The sequence below is a fragment of the Schistocerca nitens genome, chromosome 2 (assembly GCF_023898315.1).
Source record: "Schistocerca nitens isolate TAMUIC-IGC-003100 chromosome 2, iqSchNite1.1, whole genome shotgun sequence".
Classification (NCBI taxonomy): Eukaryota; Metazoa; Arthropoda; class Insecta; order Orthoptera; family Acrididae; genus Schistocerca; species Schistocerca nitens.
In genome coordinates, this window is record NC_064615.1 from 788,060,809 (window position 1) to 788,067,660 (window position 6,852).

Genomic DNA, 6,852 nt, shown 5'->3' on the forward strand with positions numbered 1-6,852 from the left:
ATGTAGTCGAGAGAACCAATTTATGTGTTCTACAGTGCTTTAAGCATTCATTCATGACGTTATATTCACACCTGATTGCGGTCTCCGCCATACAGCCATGACAAGTACTGCTATAATGGATTAGACTGCCGTTTAAGTTTGTGTTTTCAATACATCTCAGAGGACTCTGTCTTCTAGAGATATTTGTTCATGTTGTCTCTAGCCTATCACACTGCAGACCCTTCCTCCTCCTTTGAATGTAGTGGAGAGAACCAACCTAGGGGTCACAAAGTGCTTTAAAAACCCAATTGTAATGTCAAATTCCCAATTGATAGCCATCTCCGACATCTAGCCATGACAGCCACTATTACTGTGCGCTGGATCGTGGTTTAAGTGTGTCATGGTTAGTGGTCCTCAATAAATCACAGTGGACTGTTTTGCAGAGGTATTTGTTGTTGTTGCTTCTATGCTTTCAAGCAGCGGACCTTTCTTCCTCCTTGTGAATGTGCTAGATAGAACCAATTTAGAAGCTATACAGTGCTTTAAAAACCCAATCACAACATCAAATTACCAACTGATCATTTTATTGTTTCTGATAGTGATACTGCGTGCACACACCAGTCCAACCCCTCCATAGGTTGTTTAAGGATGTAGCAAGCCACTGACCTCAAATTTGAAATTTTCAGCTGCCTCCAACATAATGGACTTCCTACTGAATAAATTAACTGTGTCAGTATCCGCCGATAGGAGGCAAGGGGAAAAACTCCAATAGGGTTTGCAAACCAGGTGGTTGTAAGATTGAATCTCACCAAGTGTTCTAGTCCTAGTGACCATCATTAGGAAGCAATGAACAACTGTCAAACACAAAGATTATTGATTTAATTCGTCAATCTGCTAGAGTGAGGGAATATTTCCAAGACTTCCAAAGCTGGGAAAAACGCTGCTTTGCTTGAAGTTTGGTCTGAGGACGACCAATGGAGCGTTCAGGCCCAGCAGTGGCACATGACAGGTCATGGCTCCTTGAGAGAGAGAGAGAGACAGAGAGAGAGAGAGAGGAGGAAGGGAGGGTGGGAGGGAGGGAGTGAGACAGAGCATGTGTTTCTACAGGACTTTCTCAGACATCAATAGGAAAGATTTGCTGCCACATGACGGTCTTGTTAGGGGATTAGCAAGTGGGTGTAGTGGGTCCTGCATGTGTGGGAGCACATGAAGCGGTCAGCATGGCGCAAAAAGCCCTGCAGCCAGTGGAAAAGATTTTTAACAATGTAATTACGTGCACTTAGCTATGTTGATGATATTCATTGCATATTAGGGATAAAAATATAATGCAGTTGTTTAAATATTCCATAGTGCATTGTCACCCCTAAAATCTTTAAATAAACAGTATTCCACACAGTGCAGTCAATATCCCTGCAAATTTATAAATAAACTATATTCTAAATGTTACCTTGAATCCTATAAAATGTTTAAATAATATTCCACACATTGCCTCATCTACAAAAAATTGCTTAAAAATGTTCCATAGACTGCAATAGACTGCAATTGCTTTCCCACCAAACAGACGACCAACTGAGTCCTGTTCTCGCCAGTTACCAGATGGGGAGAGGAGGAGAAGGGCTGGGGTTTCCCAGACATGGTGGGGTAAATTAATTGATTAACTTAATTATTTGTCTATGTTGTTGTTGTGGTCTTCAGTCCTGAGACTGGTTTGATGCAGCTCTCCATGCTACTCTATCCTGTGCAAGCTTCTTCATCTCCCAATACGTACTGCAGCCTACATCATTCTGAATCTGTTTAGTGTATTCATCTCTTGGTCTCCCTCTGCGATTTTTACCCTCCACGCTGCCCTCCAATACTAAATTGGTGATCCCTTGATGCCTCAGAACATGTTCTACCAACCGATCCCTCCTTCTTGTCAAGTTGTGGCACAAACTCATCTTCTCCCCAATCCTATTCAATACTTCCTCATTAGTTACGTGATCTACCCATCTAATCTTCAGCATTCTTCTGTAGCACCATATTTCAAAGGTTTCTATTCTCTTCTTGTCCAAACTATTTATCGTCCATGCTTCACTTCCATACATGGCTACACTCCATACAAATACTTTCACAAACGACTTCCTGACATTTAAATCTATACTCGATGTTAACAAATTTCTCTTCTTCAGAAACGCTTTCCTTCCCATTGCCAGTCTACATTTTATATCCTCTCTACTTCGACCATCATCAGTTACTTTGCTCCCCAAATAGCAAAACTCTTTTACTACTGTAAGTGACTCATTTCCTAATCTAATTCCCTCAGCATCGCCCGACTTAATTTGACTACATTCCATTATCCTCGTCTTTCTTTTGTGATGTTCATCTTATATCCTCCCTTCAAGACACAGTCCATTCCGTTCCACTGCTCTTCCAAGTCCTTTTCTGTCTCTGACAGAATTACAATGTCATCGGCGAACCTCAAAGTTTTTATTTTTTCTCCATGGATTTTAATACCTACTCCGAATTTTTCTTTTGTTTCCTTTACTGCTTGCTCAATATAAAGATTGAATAACAACGGGGAGAGGCTACAACCCTGTCTCACTCCCTTCCCAACCACTCCTTCCCTTTCATGTCCCTCGACTCTTATAACAGCCATCTGGTTTCTGTACAAATTGTAAATAGCCTTTCGCTCCCTGTATTTTACCCCTGCCACCTTCACAATTTGAAAGAGATTATTCCAGTCAACATTGTCAAAAGCTTTCTCCAAGTCTACAAATGCTAGAAACCTAGGTTTGCCTTTTCTTAATCTAGCTTCTAAGATAAATCGTAGGGTCAGTATTGCCTCACGTGTTCCGATATTTCTACGGAATCCAAACTGATCTTCCCCGAGGTCGGCTTCTACCAGTATTTCCATTCGTCTGTACAGAATTCGCGTTAGTATTTTGCAGCCGTGACTTATTAAACTGACAGTTCGGTAATTTTCACATCTGTCAACGCCTGCTTTCTTTGGGATTCGAATTATTATATTCTTCTTGAAGTCTGAGGGTATTTCGCCTGTCTCATACACCTTGCTCACCAGATGGTAGAGTTTTGTCAGGACTGGTTCTCCCAAGGCCGTCAGTAGTTCTAAAGGAATGTTGTCTACTATGGGGCCTTGCTTCGACTTAGGTGTTTCAGTGCTCTATCAAATTCTTCACGCAGTATCATCTCTCCCATTTCATCTTCATCTACATCCTCTTCCATTTCCAAATTATTGTCCTCAAGAACATCGCCCTTGTATAGTCCCTCTATATACTCCTTCCACCTCTCTGCTTTCCCTTCTTTGCTTAGAACTGGGTTTCCATCTGAGCCCTTGATATTCATACAAGTGGTTCTCTTTTCTCCAAAGGTCTCTTTAATTTTCCTGTAGGCAGTATCTATCTTACCCCTAGTGAGACAAGCCTCTACATCCTTACATTTGTCCTCTAGCCATCCCTGCTTAGCCATTTTGCACTTCCTAACGATCTCATTTTTGAGACGTTTGTATTCCTTTTTGCCTGCTTCATTTACTGCATTTTTATATTTTCTCCTTTCATCAATTAAATTTCAGTATTTATTCTGTCACCCAAGGATTTCAACTAGCCCTTGTCCATTTACCTACTTGATCCTCTGCTGCCTTCACCACTTCATCCCTCAAAGCTATCCATTCTTCTCCTACTGTATTTCTTTCCCCCATTCTTGTCAATTGTTCCTTTATGCTCTTCCTGAAACTCTCTACAACCTCTGGTTCTTTCAGTTTATCCAGGTCCCATCTCCTCAAATTCCCACCTTTTTGCAGATTCTTCAGTTTTAATCTACAGTCATAATCAATAGATTGTGGTCAGAGTCCACATCTGCCCCTGGAAATGTCTTACAATTTTAAACCTGGTTCCTAAATCTCTGTCTTTCCATTATATAATATATCTGTTATCCTGTAGTATCTCCAGGGTTCTTCCATGTATACAACCTTCTTTCATGATTCTTGAACCAAGTGTTAGCTATGATTAAGTTGTGCTCTGCGCAAAATTCTAGCAGGCGGCTCCCTATTTCATTTCTTAGCCCCAATCCATATTCACCTACTATGTTTCCTTCTCTCCCTTTTCCTACTCTCGAATTCCAATCACCCATGACTATTAAATTTTCGTCTCCCTTCACTACCTGAATAATTTCTTTTATCTCATCATACATTTCATCAATTTCTTCTTGATCTGCAGAGCTAGTTGGCATATAAACTTCTACTACTGTTGTAGGCGTGGGCTTCGTGTCTATCTTGGCCACAATAATGCGTCCACTATGTTGTTGTAGTAGCTTACCCGAACTCCTATTATTTTATACATTATTAAACCTACTCCTGCATTACCCCTATTTGATTTTGTATTTATAACCCTGTATTCACCTGACCAAAAGTCTTGTTCCTTCTGCCACTGAACTTCGCTAATTCCCACTATATCTAACTTTAACCTATCCATTTCCCTTTTTAAATTTTCTAATCTACCTGCCCGATTAAGGGATCTGACATTCCACGCTCCGATCCGTAGAACGCCAGTTTTCTTTCCCTGATGACGACGCCCTCTTGAGTAGTCCCCGCCCGGAGATCCGAATGGGGGACTATTTTACCTCCAGAATATTTTACCCAAGAGGACGCCATAATCATTTATCCATACAGTAAAGCTGCATGCCCTCGGGAAAAATTACGGCCGTAGTTTCCCCTTGCTTTCAGACGTTGGCAGTACCAGCACAGCAAGGCCGTTTTGGTTAATGTTACAAGGCCAGATCAGTCAATCATCCAGACTGTTGCCCCTGCAACTACTGAAAAGGCTGCTGCCCCTCTTCAGGAACCATACGTTTGTCTGGCCTCTCAACAGATACCTCTCCGTTGTGGTTGCACCTACGGTACAGCTATGTGTGTCGCTGAGGCACGCAAGCCTCCCAACCAACGGCAAGGTGTATGGTTCATGTTGGGGGGGGGGGGGGGAGGATTTGTCTATAGTTTGATAAAAAAGTTTGCATGTATTGGTGAAGGAGGTTTTGAGAAGGGTTATAGTGGAAGACAGGGAGGAAGATGAGTAGGTGAGAGGTAAGGACAGGTTATCCCCAGGAGGCCATAATCAATGTAGCACAACAGTAGTTTAAGGAACTGTCAATCAAAAGACAACAATAGGTTTTCCCCTGAATGTATGCTTTCCCCTGAGTAAGCAACCCATGGTAATGAACCATGCTGATGCTGGCCTCACCCACTACTTGCTTCTGGGGTTTTTAAATGTGACCACACTCATTGACCACCTGGGCGGTATTTTGCCATAAACGGCTTTTATCACTATGTTATTTATGTGGCAAAGTGATGCTACAGATGCTAAACTGTTTCTTTGTCATAAACTATATGTTATTGCTGTTAAGGTGCTGCAGTATCTGTGGCAGCATTGTATTTTTTTTTCTTTTATACAGCTGTAAAACTTAGCTCTTTTTACTGTATCTAATGTAAAACTAGTGGAACGATCTGTTTGCGACTGGAGTCGAATGTCATTGTCTAGTTCTAGACACAGTTTCAGAGGGAGATCTCACTGTCCTTCTTCGGCATAAAATCTGGATTGTGATTTAACCCGCGTCATTGGAAATCTGTTTGTAATAAGACAGGGATCGCGCCTCGTCGTCATCAGGCACTTCGTCTAAATTTATAGAATTTGTAGACTTGGTCATAAATAAAAGTGACGGAAGAGGAGCTCCAGATGGCCAAGCGTTTAGAAAATCTGTCCAGGTGTGAGCAGGACTAGCGCGCTGTGGGTTCCACACAAACATAGTTGTGTACTGAGAGTTCATCCATTGTGGGAATCAATGAGTGCTATGATTTTTGCCTATGATCGACGTTGATACTGGTAAGATAGTCCCAGGGATTCCAAGCCTTTCGAGAACGTTTTACTTTCAAGTTCGAGGTCGGATGACAAATGAAAAAAGAATTTTTTCGTGTGATATAATTACAAATTAACAAGTTTCTGATTTTGTTTCCTTTACTTGCCAAATTTCATAATTTCATTATTCTACATCAAGTGGAAGTAAGCTATAGTACCGAGCGAGGTGGTGCAGTGGTTAGCACACTGGACTCGCATTCGGGAGGACGACGGTTCAATCCCGTCTCCAGCCATCCTGATTTAGGTTTTCCGTGATTTCCCTAAATCGCTTCAGGCAAATGCCGGGATGGTTCCTTTGAAAGGGCACGGCCGATTTTCTTCCCAGTCCTTCCCTAACCCGAGCATGAGCTCCGTCTCTAATGACCTCGTTGTCGACGGGACGTTAAACACTAACCACCACCACCACTAAGCTATAGTAAGTGAGTCTGCAAGTACCAAAATATGTGATATAACTGGCTGTATCTTTTGACTGCAGTGATTTAGAACCTAACATTTGTTATACCGCCAAGGGAGCATAGACCTTCACATGTTACATAAATTTAAAGTACATACGTCGTACGAAGAAGGGTTTTGAACAGCTGGATGGACAGACAAATAGACAGACAGACAGACAGACGGACATCAAAGTGATCCTATAGGGTTTTCACCGATTCGGCTTCGGAACCATAAAAATAGTATTTTTGGCTCGGATCGGGTGAGGCATGAACCTTTTATGTCAGCGTAGTTTCCAGGCAGCGGTTGGCGCCTTGGATAGAGTACGGAACGATAAACCGTTCGTCGTTGGGTCGAACCTCTCTCTGTGTGGGAACCGCATTTATTTTAAATTTCTACGCTACTTACACAGCAAATAAACTGAGACGCACAATTTATAGTATGTCTCAATATTTTCATGAAAAGGATGACGAGTATAACTCCAGGAAGTGTAAATCATCAACTGTGGAATAACGAAAGGACATAATTTTATGTACGA

At 41.8% G+C, this 6,852-nt stretch overlaps 1 non-coding gene across 1 annotated transcript; it reads left to right on the forward strand.

Annotated features, from left to right (window-relative positions):
- The first annotated feature begins 6,042 nt into the window (after positions 1–6,042).
- On the forward strand, positions 6,043–6,115 carry Trnaa-cgc (transfer RNA alanine (anticodon CGC)). Its single transcript has one exon. It is a non-coding gene; the product is annotated as a tRNA-Ala (tRNA).
- The last annotated feature ends 737 nt before the right edge of the window (positions 6,116–6,852 follow it).